We start from the raw sequence: 16821 nt of genomic DNA, 5'->3' as shown, positions 1-16821 counted from the left end.
AAGTGCAGCATGCACCGGGCCTGTCAAGACTGACAAAGCAGAGATGGAATGGCTGACAAGGAAAAATAAAACACATCTTTCTCTCTCTCTCTCTCTCTCTCTCGCTCTCTCTCTCTCTCTCTCTCTCTAATGTAAATAAATGGTAATTACTTGTTTATTTTATGCATGCTCCATTTTATTAGAGGATTGGAGATATCTAGGGCCACATATCCCTTCTAAATATCTACATTATCACTCTAACTATCTATCAAATCACTATGTGATTGATAATATTGTAATACGGTATTGCTTAATGTGTACAGTTTGAGGAAATGATGTGTGAATTTTTTCCTGAGTTTATTGTGTGCAATAAAGTACATTCACATTTAAAGCAAAGTCTTTGTTTTATTGGATATGTCTCTGATTAAAATGTGTGACGAAAAGGAAGTCGGCAGGCCTGCAACCCTCTGGGAGTGTGTGCAGTTTTTGTCATCTGGAGCTGGAACAGGGCCCCAACAGCCTTAACGTACAGTATGTGCAGGATTCCCAGGAGTGGCAGGCAAATATGTTTATTAGTGTCCTGCAAACGCACTTTTTTTGATGTATCAAGGCCATTCCCTGGCTACTCATCCACATTGATTCGGCCAAACTGATGTTTGTTCTCCACAATGAATGTATGTAGCGATCGAAAGAGCAGCAGAATTACATTCCGGGTGAGTGGTCATGGAACCAAGGCCAAAGAATGGAGAGAGAGAGAGATGACCTGGAAGGAGTTCCAGACCTCAGCTTTTTATGAAGCCGAAAAGCAGAGATGGGTGGCTGACAAGGAAAAAATTAAACACAACATGCACACACTCTCCTTCTCTCTCACTCACACACACACACACACACACACACACACACACACACACACACACACACACACACACACACACACACACACACACACACACACACACACACACACACACACACACACACACACACACACACACACAGGTTTGGAAATATATAAATAAATTGTAATTACCTGGCTAGAATTTTAAGCAGAGAGCCCTACCCATGCCCGCGACGTTCAGACCCTACCCTACCTAGGCCCGGGCTCTGCCCGAAATCAGAAATAACTTTCTCCGTTAGTAAATCCATTAGCTGTTCCTCTCTGTCTGTCACATGATCCTGTGCGCTGTTCGCTCTGCATGCGCTCTGCTCAATGATGAGACATTAGAGAGCTGTTAGCTACTTTTCGTCACTCTAAACCCCGATAAAACTCAAGGAACATTATTATTTTCTGTGAAATAATCTCTCCTGTTTTATACACTGAACGAAAATTGAAATGCGACATGCAACAATTTCAGTTACAGTTCATATATACAGTACATATATATTGTACCTTTGTTTAACTAGGCAAGCCAGTTAAGAACAAATTCTTATTTACAATGATATAAGGAAATCAGTCAATTGAAATAAATTAATTTGGCACTTATCTATGGATTTCACAAGACTTGGAATACAGATCTGTTGGTAACAGACATAAAAAAAAGTAGGGGTGTGGATCAGAAAACCAGTCAGTATCTGGTGTGACCACCATTTGACAATGACATACTCCTTCCCATACAGTTGATCAGGCTGTTGATTGTGGCCTGTGGAAGGTTTTCCAACACCTCTGTGAAGTTGCTGGATATTGGCAGGAACTAGAACATTGTAGCACACATCAATCCAGAGCATCCCAAACATGCTCAGTGGGTGACATTTCTAGTGAATATGCAGACCATGGAAGGACTGGGAAATGTTCAGCTTCCAGGAATTCTATACAGATTCTTTTTTTTCCTTCTTTTTAAAAAATGTTACCCCAATTTTTTTTTCTCCCCAATTTCGTGGTATCCAATTGTTTTTAGTAGTTACTATCTTGTCTCATCGCTGCAACTCCCATATGGGCTCGGGAGAGACGAAGGTCGAGAGTCATGCGTCCTCCAAAACACAACCCAACCAAGCCGCACTGCTTCTTAATTAACACAGCGCGCATCCAACCCGGAAGCCAGCCGCACCAGTGCGCCCGGCCCGTCACAGGAGTCGCAAGTGCGCGATGAGACAAGGATATCCCTACTGGCCAAACCCTCCCTAACCCGGACGACGCTAGGCCAATTGTGCGTCGCCCCATGGACCTCCCGGTCGCGGCCGGCTGCGACAAAGCCTGGGCTCGAAACCAGAGTCTCTGGTGGCACAACTAGGACTGCGATGCAGTGCCTTAGACCACTGCGCCACCCGGGAGGCCCTTATACAGATTCTTTGACATGGGGCTGTGCATTATAATGCTGAAACATGAGGTGATGGCGATGGATTAATGGCACGTCAATGCATCATGGTATCTCTGTGCATTCAAATTGCCAAAAAATAAAATGCAATTGTGTTCGTTGGGGCACTCTGTTCCCTACATTTACATCAGCAAACCGCTCACCCACATGATGCCGGGATTCATCTGTGAAAAGCACACTTCTCCAGCATGCCAGTGGCCATCGTAGGTGAGCATTTGCCCACTGAAGTCGGTTACGACGCCGAACTGCAGTCAGGTCAAGACCCTGGTGAGGATGACAAGCAAGCAGACGAGCTTCCCTGAGATGGTTTCTGTTTGAGCAGAAATTCTTTGTTTGTGCACACCCACAGTTTCATCAGCTGTCTGGGTGGCTGGTCTCAGACGATCCTACAGGTGAAGAAGCTGGATGTGGATTTCCTGGGCTGGCGTGGTTATACAGGGTCTGCGATTATGAGGCCGGTTGGAAGTACTGCCAAATTCTCAAAAATGACATTGAGGCGGCTTATTGTAGAGAAATGAACATTAAATTCTCTGGAAACAGCTCTGGTGGACATTCCTACTTTCAGCATACCAATTGCACGCTCCCTCAAAACCTGAGACATTTATGGCTGTCACGAATATTACCGAAGGTGACTCCCCTTCTTGTTCGGGTGGCGCTCGGCGGTCGTCGTCGCCGGTCTACTAGCTATCGCCGATCCGTTGTTCTGTGTTCTTTTGGTTTTGTCTGATTGGTATCACCTGTTTCTTGTTTGGTTGTTAGGAGAGAGATTAAAGTAGATGTCACGTGTCAAAATTTTGATTGATGACCCTATGTGAACCTATGTGAACTCTATGTGAACCCTATGTAGTGATGACGTGTGCATGTCTTCTGGTCAGGCAAGCCTGGTTAGGTGGGGGCTATGGGTTGAGTAAGGGTCCATTTGACAGGCCGTTAATGATTGATGACCCAAGCCTGATTTATGACCCTATGTAATGATTTATGACCCTATGTCATGTAGAAGGGTGCATGCCCCGGGGGGTTGTTGGGGTTGAGTAAGTGACCATGTGTCAGGTCAACCTGTTACTGTTTCTCACGGTTTGGGGTGGTTAATGCCCCTTATAAAGCGCCTGAACAATACCTTTTAAGACTGTACATGATAACCCCCCTGAATATTAAACAAAAATGACACCTATGCCAATTTTAGGGATGTTATGCTCGGCTTGTCATGAACCCAGTGACCAAAGCCTTGAAGAAGTTCTGTGTGAAGCTCCAGAATGTTTTAAAGGATTTTTGGGTACGAGTGAGGGCCACATGTCTTACATATTCCACCCGGAGGATTCTACGGTAAAGATATTCACAGACCGTGGACCCAAACCCCTTTATCCTGCAAAACCTGGGAGTTTTCCCCCGGCTCTGGGGATGAGAGAATGGCTAAACATCAGGCTGGCTCTTTGTAAAATTGAACAGGTCCTGAGTGGTACAAATGTGCCAGGATATGCGTTGGAAGAACAGGTCTGCGGCCGCAGTGATCTCAAGGCTCTAAGAATTGCTTCAATGGACTATAGCCCTGACAACAAAGTGACAATTTTAGCCTGTGACCTTTATGATAAGGCTAATGCTACAAAGTCTGTCAATTCTACTGTAGCTTCCAGAGCACGCAAACATGTAAACTTTTTTATTCCTGTGTTTAGTTTTAAATGGGTGGATTATCCAATTTTCATAACACTTATGAATAAGCTGGACATTCTCTTCCAAAATGGGGAACAGTTAAAGCGCTGGGCGAGGCTTTCCTTGAGACAGAGTCAAGACCAAAAGGCCCGACGGAGGATCTACCCCTGGAGTGAAAACTTACCAAGTGTTGATGGACCTAGCAAGAGAGCCTTGCCTTTTGAGGGCGAACTCGACACGGACAATGGCGGTTGGTTGCATAAGCTCCCAGGATCTGTAAGAAAGGCATCGTAAAATACCTTAAGAATGTAAGGATATAAAATGTATGTACTAAATATTTTGAATGAAATAAATGGTTTTAAAATCTGAATCTCACCACGTTATGAACTCTCGCGTTTGTTCACTCTTAGCGCAGTCTGTCCCTGAGAAAAAACTTGCGGAAAAAGCCATGTGCGCGCGTATGTGCGTGAGGGAGTTTTCTGTAGTGGCTGTGTGTGTGTGTGTGTGTGTGTGTGTGTGTGTGTGTGTGTTTCAAAAACAGAAAAAGGGGGGCGGGTTGTTTGTTAAAAAAATACCCTTGCAGTCGTTTGAAACCAAGGTTTACACTAGCCTGCAAAACAGATGCCTACCCCCCAACAATAATATTGTGTCTTACGACTCCTAATCTTAAAGGCCTTTCATAAAACTATTTTTTAGGTGGGCTAAAAAGTCATTCATCCCAGCGATGTCGAGACCAACCCACCCCCCTGCATCTAGGTGCTAGCACCCCGGAGATTTTAGAAGATCCAAAAGGATCCTAATGTTTAGACACACCCAATACCATGTGTTTGAAATGTGTCAAATATACCATGGGCGGGGGTATAGCCCGAAAAAAACGACAAACCCCAAATGCTATGTAAAAATCATTCAGGGGTTTTTCTCTAGGTCGTAGGGTACAAAAGCGCTAGAAACCATGGGCAATGTTAGCAGCGTTTTAGTTCCGATGCAAACAGCACCTCCAGAAACTCCAAGAATCGTTATCGGACTGAAGCGTTAAAAAAGATAATCGGGGAAAACAGTCTAATGGATCTATCGCAAGGTGAGTTCTTGAAATAAATCTTTATTAGATTTGGTTGTTGTGGGGAATTGTTTGAAAAGCGTGGGATGTTATAGAAATATTAAACAATCATTAGGATCAGTATGCTTACCGTATAACAAGGCAATATTAGCTAAAGTGATTATAGCTTTAATATTGTCGAATGTTTTATAGATTCTGAAGCATTCACGCAGATACTCCGAGGTATAACTGAGCTCGAACCATCCAATGGGGCTCCGGAACAAAGTGCAGACAAACAAACGCCTACCCTGAATTGTAAACGTAAGTAAGCTCCAAGAATTCCATACATAAAAATATTTATACCTTAAAAACAAAAAGTGTGGGCATCTTATATTAAAAGTTATTTTATATGTTTACAGAGGACCTAAAGCCTAGAAGGTTAAACGAGGCCCTATGAAGCCTGAACGGTTTCTGCGAAGCATATGACTACGAGACAATTCTGCCCTACTCCCAGGATGTATTTACACAAAAGCAGCGAACAGAGACTTTAAACGGCAGGTCAACTCCCCTTGGCCAGGACAACGTTGTCCCCCATATTTCTAAACACCAAAGGATAATTAGTGCTCAGATCCACAGTTCCGCTTCACCCGAACAATTCTACTTGGCCGATATTCACGAGACGTCGTTCCAAGGACAAGGTATGAATCAATTATATATTATTATTTATATATATTATTATTTTAATATTTATATATTTTTTTTATGCCGGAATATGTTAAAACAAGGCCTAATGCTGTTTTTTTTTTTTTTTTTTTTTCAGGCTCACCATCTACCGAACCTGCAGATGCTGTAATACAGGTTGAACAAAGACATCAGCCCCTGGTTTCAGAGCTTCTTCAGAACAGCCCTCGTCAAAAAAGCCGAGGTATTTAATTAATGTATTGTTAATATATAGGCTTATATCTGAAATGTATTTGGCATTTTTAACATATTTTAGGGTTAATAACCTATTTTTGTATGTATTATTTTTATTTCAGACTCCTCACCGGCTTATAAAGACAACGCACAAACATCGGAGGATGCCCAGACAAGCATCCCCGAGGAGGCTCCAAAGACACCAGTCAAGAAAACAGCGAAACCTGATGATTTCAAAGATTTAAATGACATTTCTGAGGTAGACGATTTGATGTTCTGTGAAGCTGCCAACCTTCTTGAATCGGCCAATTCTGTGGGGGAAACAGCAGATTCTGAAATAGACCAAGAACGTTTTTTCAAAGCGTTTACCCTGGGTTTAAAATCACGAAAGGCTCTACTCCAGAGGCGCATGTGTATTCTACTCGAGCATCAATACAATCAGGATGTGTCATTCTGGCGTAGCGAGCTACCCCGTATGTTAAAAAACATTAGGGCTAAAACAAGCAAATACCGCCGTTAAAAAACACACATGTAAACACACACACACACACATCCTTAATTAGACAGATGGCGCCCCCTATAGACCAAAGTGAGACAATTGAAACCCTCTTAGCCATGATCCCTACAGAGCTCCAAGATATAGTTAACCATATGAATGATTCGGGGGTAATTGACATAATGACAATAGATGAAAATCTATTATCACAGATTCCCTCCGAACTCATAGACATTATTACACGTATGAATGAGTCAGGGCCGAGGAAAACATGTTAACACAGATTCCCGAAACCATCATATCTCTAATTACCCAGCTTAACGCGAGCCCTAGGTTTAATTCGGCCCCACAGACACCTCTAAGACAGCCTTTAACAACATTGTCCGAAGAGTCTGAAAGTCAATATGATGTTTTTGAACAGTTGGACAAATGTCTAGCAAATCTGGAGGGGGGCGGTCTTGAGATCAGTGTACAGAACGAGAGCGCTAGGTTTAATTCGGCACCCCAGACACCTATAAATCAGCCTTTAACACCAATGTCCGAAGAGTCTGAAACCCAATACGATGTTTTTGAACAGTTGGACAATTGCCTAGCAAATCTGGAGGGGGGAGGTCTTGATCGAAGTGTACATGTTTTGCGTCGAAATAAATTCAGCAATATTGAGGTTCGCCAGTTTTTCAATTTCGCATGGGGGGGTCAGATTCGGGAATATGCTGTGTTTTACGTAATGCTTATGGACACTTTGAATGAACTGTTAGCTAGGATCAGAGATTATAGCGAACCTAGGGATCTCTTACAGTTGGAAATTTGTGGAGACAGTCTACAGAGCAAGGTATCGCTTATTTTACAGAATGGTGAAGCAGAGCTTGAACAATTTGTTAAACTGCTAGAACGCCTTGTTCAGTCAAATTTAAACGTGCTAGCAGATAGGACCCTCGAACTTGTAGTACAATTAGTACGACAACCACAAGGGGGCGGGGGTCAGAGACGAAAGCTCGAGAGTTTAATGCAGTCCGAAATCATAAGCAATAAAAGGGCCTATCTCATAAACGTTCACAATCCAGGTAATAAGCTATGTTTTGCCATAGGTTTGGCCCACTTACTCAGCCCAGGATGTACTGATCAAGCCGCGTTACAAAAAGCTCGAGAGCTACAAACTGCGGTGGGTCTCGGTATACAGGATGCTGTGGCTTTCTCAGACATAGTCAAATTTGAAAACTTTCTGAACATCAAGATTGTGGTTTTGTACCACAGTAGGGCTAATGACGCTCTCCTCAAGTTCCAAAATATACCCGAACCACATCCTAAGACTATGTACTTTTATGTGCAAAATGAGCATTACTATGCCGTAACTAACATCACAGCCTTTTTAGGCGCTCCATATGTCTGTCCAGCCTGTCATACCGGCTACACACGCATGGGGGGGCACTCGTGCCGTTACAACTGTTCAGTATGTCTGGATAAACATTGCCCTATGCAGCCGCTAAACTTGACCCCCTGTGCGGATTGTCACCGCACATGTCGTTCGGCCTACTGTTACGAAAAACACAAAACTGAAACATGGCATCCCAAGGCATGTAAATCTGTAAGCAGTTGTGACATTAACAAGAAATGTCCAAAATGTCATTGCAATTACAACCTTAAAATAGATAGCCCTAAACCTCATGTTTGTGGAATTATACACTGCCCAATCTGTAAAGGTCCTTTGAAAAGCAGAGACGCGGAAGCGGTTCAAGAAGTAACACATGAGTGTTACATTCAGCCCTTGGCTGAAGATGAACATACAGAGAAATATGTGTTTTATGATTTTGAGACAAATCAGCAATCAGGGGTTCATTTGCCTATTTTTGTGTCAACCATGACTTTCAAGGGTGAAAAATGGTCGGCCGAGGGACCCAATTGTGCCAGGCTCTTTCTAAAACATTTTAGAAAAGCCCAGTACAGAAACTTCACGTTTATAGCTCACAATGCTAGGGCCTATGACGCCTATCTGCTTCTGAACCCTTTGATACAGCAAGGCGTGGCCCCCAGTGTCATAGCTCAAGGGAGTAAAATATTATGCTTTGTTGACCCCACCTTCAAACAGAGATACATTGACAGCTTAAGCTTCTTACCCATGAGATTGGCTCAAATGCCAGAGGCCTTGGGTTTTGAAAACTCTGTCAAAGGCTATTTCCCTCATTTCTTCACATCTGAGGAGAATCTACATTATATAGGATCTTATCCAGCCCCCGAAATGTACGGGTGTGATCAAATGTCTCCCAAAGAGCGTGAGAGATTCATGACATGGTACGAGACCGTAAGACATGGCACTTTTGATTTCCATAAAGAGATGGAATCATACTGTGACAATGACGTTGTTATACTTCGTGAAGGATGCCTCAGATTCAGAGAAGAGGTAATCAAAGATGCGGGCATTGACCCCTGGAGCTGTACAACTATTGCATCAGCGTGCATGAAAACCTATCGTACACACTATCTAACTCCTGAATCTATAGCTATCCCATCGCCAGACAACTACCGACGCCAATTCAAGGCCTACTCTAGTGGTTCCATTCAATGGTTGGAGTACTTGGCCCAGGATAAAGATATTTTTATCCAACATGCTTTGAATCGGGGGGAGAAGGCTTTTGGGCCTTACCATGTAGATGGATACACACAGATTGACGGGGTTGAGACAGTGTATGAGTACAACGGTTCTTTCTTCCACGGTTGTAAATTATGCTTTGTCCCCCAGACCTTGTGTGTCCTAACCCAAAAGACTTTTGGGGAAATGTACCAAGAGTTTCAAGACAAACTGAATTCTTTAAAGGCTACTTACGGGTTAAAAGTTGTGGTTTTGTGGGAGCACGAATGGACAGCCCTCAAAAAGGCAGATCCTAGTGTTAAGGCCTTCCTTACCCATTATGACCCTCCAGAGCCCCTGGAACCGCGACAGGCCTTGTTTGGAGGCCGGACCAATGCTTTGACATTGCGTTATGTAGCTCAACCCGACGAGACAATAGGCTATGTAGATTTTACATCCCTATATCCTCATGTAATGAGTTCCTCATTCTATCCTATAGGGCATCCTGAAATTATTCACAGCGACTTTGACGAACCCCAAAATTATTTTGGTTTAATCAAAGCGACTGTCTACCCTCCTAGGGGGCTGTTTATACCTGTGTTGCCTTACAAGGGTCCTAAAGGAAAACTTTTCTTTCCCCTTTGTCGCACATGCTGTGAAAACCACAACCAGGAAAACCCCTGTGATCACACAGATCAAGAAAGAGCCCTGACCGGTGTATGGGTCACTGTAGAATTCTCTAAGGCTTTAGAGAAGGGGTATCGTGTGGCCAAAATCTTTGAAGTGTGGAACTTTTCCAGGAAATCAGACACACTTTTTAAAGAGTACATCAAAACCTTCTTGAGATGCAAGCAGATGGCTTCAGGCTATCCTGCATCGGTCACAGATCAAGAAAGTAAAGACCAGTACATTCAAGACTACCATGACAGAGAAGGCATACTTCTTGACCCTGACAGAATAGAGGTCAACAAAACCAAAAGAAATGTGTCGAAATTGTACTTGAACTCCCTTTGGGGGAAATTAGCGCAGAGATGCAATATGCTAACAACTTCGATCATTAAAGACCCCGAAGAATTTTTGGAATTTGTTTTTTCGGACCAATACGAAATTTCACATTTTTCCTTCTTGAGTCAAGACATTGCCTTGGTGCAATGGAGGCGCCACCAAAAGTGGGTTCTACCCCCGGGTAATGTAAATGTGTTTCTTGCAGCATTTACCACAGCCTATGGCCGCCTTGAACTGTACACCCTCATGGAACAGCTTCAGAGGCGGGTTCTTTACCACGACACAGACTCTGTGGTCTATGTAAGCAAACCGGGGGATTGGACCCCCCCACTTAGCAACTATCTTGGGGGTTTAACGAGTGAACTCGAAGAGGGTGACCATATTACAGAATGGTCCTCATGTGGTCCAAAAAGCTATGCTTTTAGGACTAAAGCCAATCACGTGGTGTTGAAAGCCAAAGGCGTGACTCAAAACTATGAAAATGCACCGCGTGTAAACTTGGAATCAATCACGCGCTTGGTCGAGGGGTTCGTAAAGGACAAGAATAGTGACTTGGAGATTTTGAGCTCCTACAACAAAATAGTGAGGGATAAAAAGGGGTTCCATCTAAGAAACGCACCACTCACTAAAAGATTCAGGGTAGTCTATGACAAGAGACAGCTATTGCCTGACGGTACCACATTGCCCTTTGGCTACTGACTTATGCTACAAGCCCCAGTGTGTCTTAAAGCTTAAGATATTATGACTGCTGTCGAGGGTTTTGACCCCCGTCTACAATTGCCTTTTTCAGCATTAATTGCAGGCCCTTCAAACAGTGGTAAAACTTTTTTTGTAAAAAGTATTTTAGAGAATTCTGAACATGTGTTATCTCAAAAGCCTGACAATATTGTATGGTGTTATTCATGTTACCAACCTCTGTATGATGAATTATTGAAGACAATAAAAATCAAGTTTGTTGAAGGAATACCCGATTCTCTGTCTGATGATGAACTTCTCCCCCCACATGTAAATAATCTGCTGGTTTTGGACGATATGCTATTTGCTGGTAGCGAACACCCTGAAATTGCACGAGCTTTTACCCAATATACTCATCATAGAAACCTGTCCGTGCTTTACTTGGTCCAGAATGTGTTTCACCAAGGTAAAAATAGTCGGACCATTAGCTTGAATGCCAACTACATGGTATTGTTTAAAAATCCTAGAGACAAACTGCAAATTAGCACTCTAGCTCAGCAGATGTACCCTGGACGGAAATCATACTTTATGGAGAGCTATGAGGACGCTACCAAAGAGCCATTTTCTTATTTAATCGTGGATTTAAAAGCAAATACTCCAGAACACCTTAGGCTACGTACAGGGCTGTTTCCGGGGGAGAGGCCTGCTGCATACCTTCCTAAAAAGTAAACGCTATGTCTCTGCGTTTAAAAAGAAACCTCCCCCTCTTGAGAAGGCTAGTGGGTTCTACAGCTAAAGAACGGAAGGCCATCTTGGGTCGCTGTTCTTCAGATCTCATATTAGCCCTATGTGAGATTGCTTTGAATCTTCTCAAAGGACGCATTCCACTCACCCTGAACCAATTGAAAAAATTAAGGAGACAAAAGACAGCGATCAAACTCTTTGCCAATAAAAGGGCCAGTCTTCAAAAGAAAAGACATAGTATACAACAGTCTGGGGGTTTTCTTCTACCTTTACTCAGTATAGCCGTGCCCTTCATCACCAGCCTTATTGCGGCCAGACGTGGGGGTTGAACACGTGGTGTGATGGCCACTAAAATGTACTTGGTGCCTCAACAAGAGTTGGATAGACTTAAAAAACAAATGCAGGGTCCTGAAGATATCAGACAAACAGCGGAAAATGATTTGGATACGGCCATGAAGGATGTTTTGAACCGAAAAGGATTGAACCCCTATGATAAGATTCAAAAATACACAAACCTAATGCAAAGGTATTTGACTCGGGTAAAGCAAGGGGAGAGAGAGACTAACCATTTAACCCTTTCCCTACCGGACCCTTTAACAGATGTCGAACCTAACGATAGCCATGCCCCTGTAAGGCCTGTACCGTCGATCTTACCTAGTGGAGATAATATGTCGGGTGAAGCTCAAATGCCATTTGAAGATTAAAGTTATGCATGACCTACTGACACATGTGCCTTTACGTAACAGGAAGAATGTTAAATACATTATGAACAAGATAAAAGACTCAAAGGGGATAGCTGCTTGGAACGACTCTGGAGAGTTTATCCTTCAGGGCTCTGTGGTTAGGGGGTCCCATATGCAGGACTTGCTTAAAAGTACCACGGCTGCCCACAAGGTTGCTGATGACCGAAGGCCTCCCGGCTGGCGTCAGTTTCTTAAGGCCCTGGCAATCCTCAACATCCCCCTCTCCGGTGTACCCAACCATAAGCTTCGTCAACAGATTCAAGCTTTAAAACAAAAGCCTTCAACGAGATACAGCACCCCTAAAGATGCCCCAACGACACCGTCCCCCTATGAAAGCGATGATGCTAACTCATTTACTCCCATGAACGTCTCAGGACCTTTTCCTAAACCCGATCTCTCGGCGTGGTTAGACTTTTGAAAATGACTTTTGAATGACTATGATTAAATTCAATAAATTTTTTATTTGAAAAATAAGCAAGTTAACATTTGTGGCATTCTTGAAACATATGACGTGAGCATACGCCTTGATTACGAGTTCTTAAAGGACACACATTTGAACACTTTTGATATTTTCTAACAAAACAAGATACAAGGTTATCATTACTTCTTAAATCATCCTTATAAAGAGACATAACATCTTCAAAAGAAACTCCCCGGGCTCTTTGGCACAGGTAAAATACACAGTGGTGACCGCATGTAGTGGAAAGGTTATCTTGCACTTGTTTGATGTTGTAGTAGATCTTTGTACCGTTTAGGGTCAAAAAATCTTTAATAGATTTAGGGAAATGTGAAAAACCGGGGGGAAAGCCATAGGAATCAAAAAAGTTGCGATTTTTCGTCCACCTTCCTGTTCTAATGTCATAGCTAGCCAATGTTCACCAGGCATGTGTTTAGGATGGGTATTGACAATAAACATTGCAGGCCTCTCAGGCCATATCTCAATAGGTAATTCATCACAAGCCAACACTCCACAAAATTGTTTTCCAATCAAGCGGCTCATGAGCCCGTCCAACTCTTGGGTATTCATGTCTTTGTTCAAAGGTCCTTAATAATAATCCACTAAGACCTGTCTTCGGGCATTCACTTCCAAGATTGAATCAGAGCATGCGTAAACAATCATGCTAACTGTACAGGCTAAAGGTGTACGGAAACGCATTTCCAGCCTGAGGTTACCTTGGGACACCACAGACAGATTTCCTGAGGTGTCATCATCAGGTGATAAATTGAAAGCATACAATGTGTAACCCTCTGCAAAATCATTTCTGTCAATAGGTAAAGAGAGATCTTTTAGATGTCGCCCTGTAGCCAGGAATAGATTGTAAAATTCTCGCACAGATATGTTGTTATTAAATTGTGGTTGGAAAGCCTTCGCCGGAACCTGCCGTCCGTCCTGACAGAGCGCTACATACTCTGCATTGAAGTGCTGAAAATTAAAGGGGTTTTTATCTAAACTGCCCGTATTAGAGGCGTGATCAACCAGACCTATAACCACATATCTAGGTAAAGGGCCTAGAAATAGGTTTTCTTGACTGCAGATTCTACTGCCCACAGGTATGCTAAAGGTTTTCATGGTAATTCTTTGGAGAGGGTAAAGGGCATTTCCTTTCATCAAAGCATGTGAGTGACCCAGGCGCACGGCCGGAGATACAGATACTTTTTTAATAAAATGGGTTGCCCCCAACACTTTCAAACTAAAATCCCCGTCTTGGGGAGACATCAGGCAAAAATCATCCTTGGCCCTGGTTAATTTAATCTTAAATCAACCGAATTTAAGAGTAACCGTTCTTGAAAGAAAATGTCAGAGTGTATAGGGCCTAGCAAATGAAACTCTCGAGATTCGGCGCAGTAGCGAGCTCGTGCCGCTAGTCCTTTGTTTGCACCGGTGGAAGGGTCTGTCGATTCCATAGAGGCTCCTGCAGTATCCTTGCTAAACAGCCCGGCGCTAAATTGGGTTTTGAGAGTGTCTTCGGAGTAGTTTAGTAAACACTCCATGATGGCTCTATAAGGGTATGTAGCGCTGCTTTGACTGATTAGGCGTTCACCCAAAGTCACATCACTTGGGAGAAAATGGTGGCCAAGGGGTAATTAATGAGACTCACTTTGGCATCGTCTGCAATATTAGACCCATCTCTTTGGTCACTTTTAGACGTAAATGCACCAAGGTGTTGTTGAGGTCCAGATAGTTGTCACCATGGCCTGGTATGAAAAATTCGATAGGCCCCGTTATCGGTAATAGCAGAGAGAGGGGCTATCTCCACATAACTGGATCTATCTATTGAATGCTGCGTTAACGGTGCCGTGAAAAGATCAAGTTCTGTCTTTATAGCTTCAGAGGACATTCGATGTAAAAGAGCCATGTCACTTATTCTTTTAGAAAATACTTCCTAGTATTCTTTTAGCCTGTTTTGGTACAGACCTCCTCACTTTACCCCGTCTTTGACTTACTGAGGTTCTTTTAACAGTTAACCGCCGCTTTTTAGGTGCCGGCCTACGCCTTAAACCAGGGGGTCTCTTTTTTGGCCTTCGAGACAATATCATAAGCCCCGAGCCTTCTTGATGCTCCACCTCTGGTGACGCCCTTCGGGTCATAGCATTGGCTACAACCTCACTTACTATATTTTTAGCCGCTGATTTTAAATGTGGTTTGGCTATGCTGAAGCCTCTCTTCATAAACGGTAAAACCATCCTGAAGAGGTTACGGAATATACCTCCTATCCCCGAACCATACATTGTCGGCGCTCCATGATATCCTGGTAGTCCATTACCCACTTGATCCACATAGTATGAAACATAACGGTTAGGGTCGAGCTGATGGTGCTCCATAACACTTTTATTTGTATTATGTTTATAAATATAATACAGCTATTATATATGTAGAGAGGTTTTGGTGGGTCTAAAGTGGAGTTTTACAATCGTTTTACCATAAGTAAATTCAATGTTTTCGTTCTGATCCGTTTTAAGCTCAACCAGAATGTTTTCAATATAGTTCTTGCTGACATGTACGTAGTGCGGCTTGTCATAATTGACAGTGACGATGTCCCCATCCTTGCCGTCTATATGAACTGTTCGCAGGAGGGGCACACAGCTGTCTCCGACCCTTGATAGGTTATGATGTCGGTATAGACAAATATGTTGTAAAAGCCTGCATGTATATCCGCAGGGAATGGGAATAATTTATCGTTCACATACGTCCATTTATTGGGACCCATCCCCAACATGTAGGATAAATTACCGCTGTCTTTATACCTCCGTTAGCAGGCCCTGAGATTTGTATCCTTTTATGGATTGGATTGTAGAATAGGAATATTTCCATCTTGTTCAGGGTTAGGTGTTCATTCAACTCTGAGACGATCCTGTCGACGGTTCTATAGAACCTTTTTTAAGCTTAATAAGTATCGCAGGTTCACGAGAACCTTTTGCAATAAAAATCACGGTCCTTAGCTTTGATATTATACCAACTATGGGGGTATGTAATCTCGCTTGAGACCTACTTCCCAAGCCTCTGATAACTCTATAGGCTTTGGAAAATTGGTTGTATAACTTCGAACTCTGATTATTACGATATATCTGTGCCGACGCATTACTGGGGAGAGGTCAGGTAGAAGCCGCTGTGTTCCATGATGCCCAACTGTGTACACGCGAATGATGCGCTAGTTATCATGACTAGGGGTTTAAATTAAGCCCCGTTGCCTCCACCACATCCTGCTCCAATACCCAACTGTTGAACTTTTGAGGCCAGTTTTTCCAGCGGACCAGTAACCATTTTTACCCTTTTCTCTCATTCTGATCTAGAATCTCCTCCACGTGAAAGACTTTGTCTTTACCCAACTGGACCTTCTGTAATTCCTTCTCATAAAAAGATCCCTCTATAAGATCCCGTCATAATCTTTTAATTTGTAGACCGGCGGAATGCGTGGCAGACATTCGGTAAGGTAACAACTCTGAGCTAAAGCCTTGTTCGTATTTTTTGTCGAAACACCCCTCAACTTTGATATACGCACCAAGTCAACCCACTAGGAATTTAAAAGTCATTTTTTTTCTTACGGCGAAGTGGGAACAACCATACATATTTTTAAAGACTTGAAAAGAGTTTTCCGAGAGGACCTCCGAGGGCTTCATACGTATAGTCTTATGGTAGCTTGGTTTGTACCCGTTTACTAATCCTGAACTATGTCTGTATATCGGTTGGTGTTGTGAGCTGTAAAATAGCGCCACATCCGCTCTTTCAAAGTCCTATTAAAGCGTTCCACAACCGAAGCTTTCAAATCAGAGCCTGTAGCAAAATGTACTATATTATACTTATTCATTAGCTTCTGAAATGTTTTATTAAAAAATTCTTTTCCGCCATCCGTCTGCACTTTCTTGGGGCGCCTCCTGCCTTCAAGATCGATTCAAAGGCCCTGGTCACCTCTGCCCCGCTCATTTTTTTAACACCCTTACATAGGCTAATTTAGAGAAAATATCTATAACCGTTAGCATGTAGCGATTTCCATCATTTTTATCGGCAAGGGACTGCATGTCACATAGATCCGCCTGAAATTGGGATAATGGATGCGTAGAAAAAACTCTATTTCTTGGAAATGTTTTCTTACAGGTTTATGTAGAGTGTAGGCATCTTGCTCTGATAACCATTCATTCACTTTAGCATCGCTTAACAGACTACCTGTTTCTTCGACTATAGCTCTCTGTAAACGCTCTTTACC

The sequence above is a fragment of the Oncorhynchus kisutch genome, linkage group LG12 (assembly GCF_002021735.2).
Source record: "Oncorhynchus kisutch isolate 150728-3 linkage group LG12, Okis_V2, whole genome shotgun sequence".
NCBI classification, from domain to species: domain Eukaryota; kingdom Metazoa; phylum Chordata; class Actinopteri; order Salmoniformes; family Salmonidae; genus Oncorhynchus; species Oncorhynchus kisutch.
The sequence above is the reverse complement of the archived record's forward strand: the minus strand, read 5'-3'. Positions refer to the sequence as shown.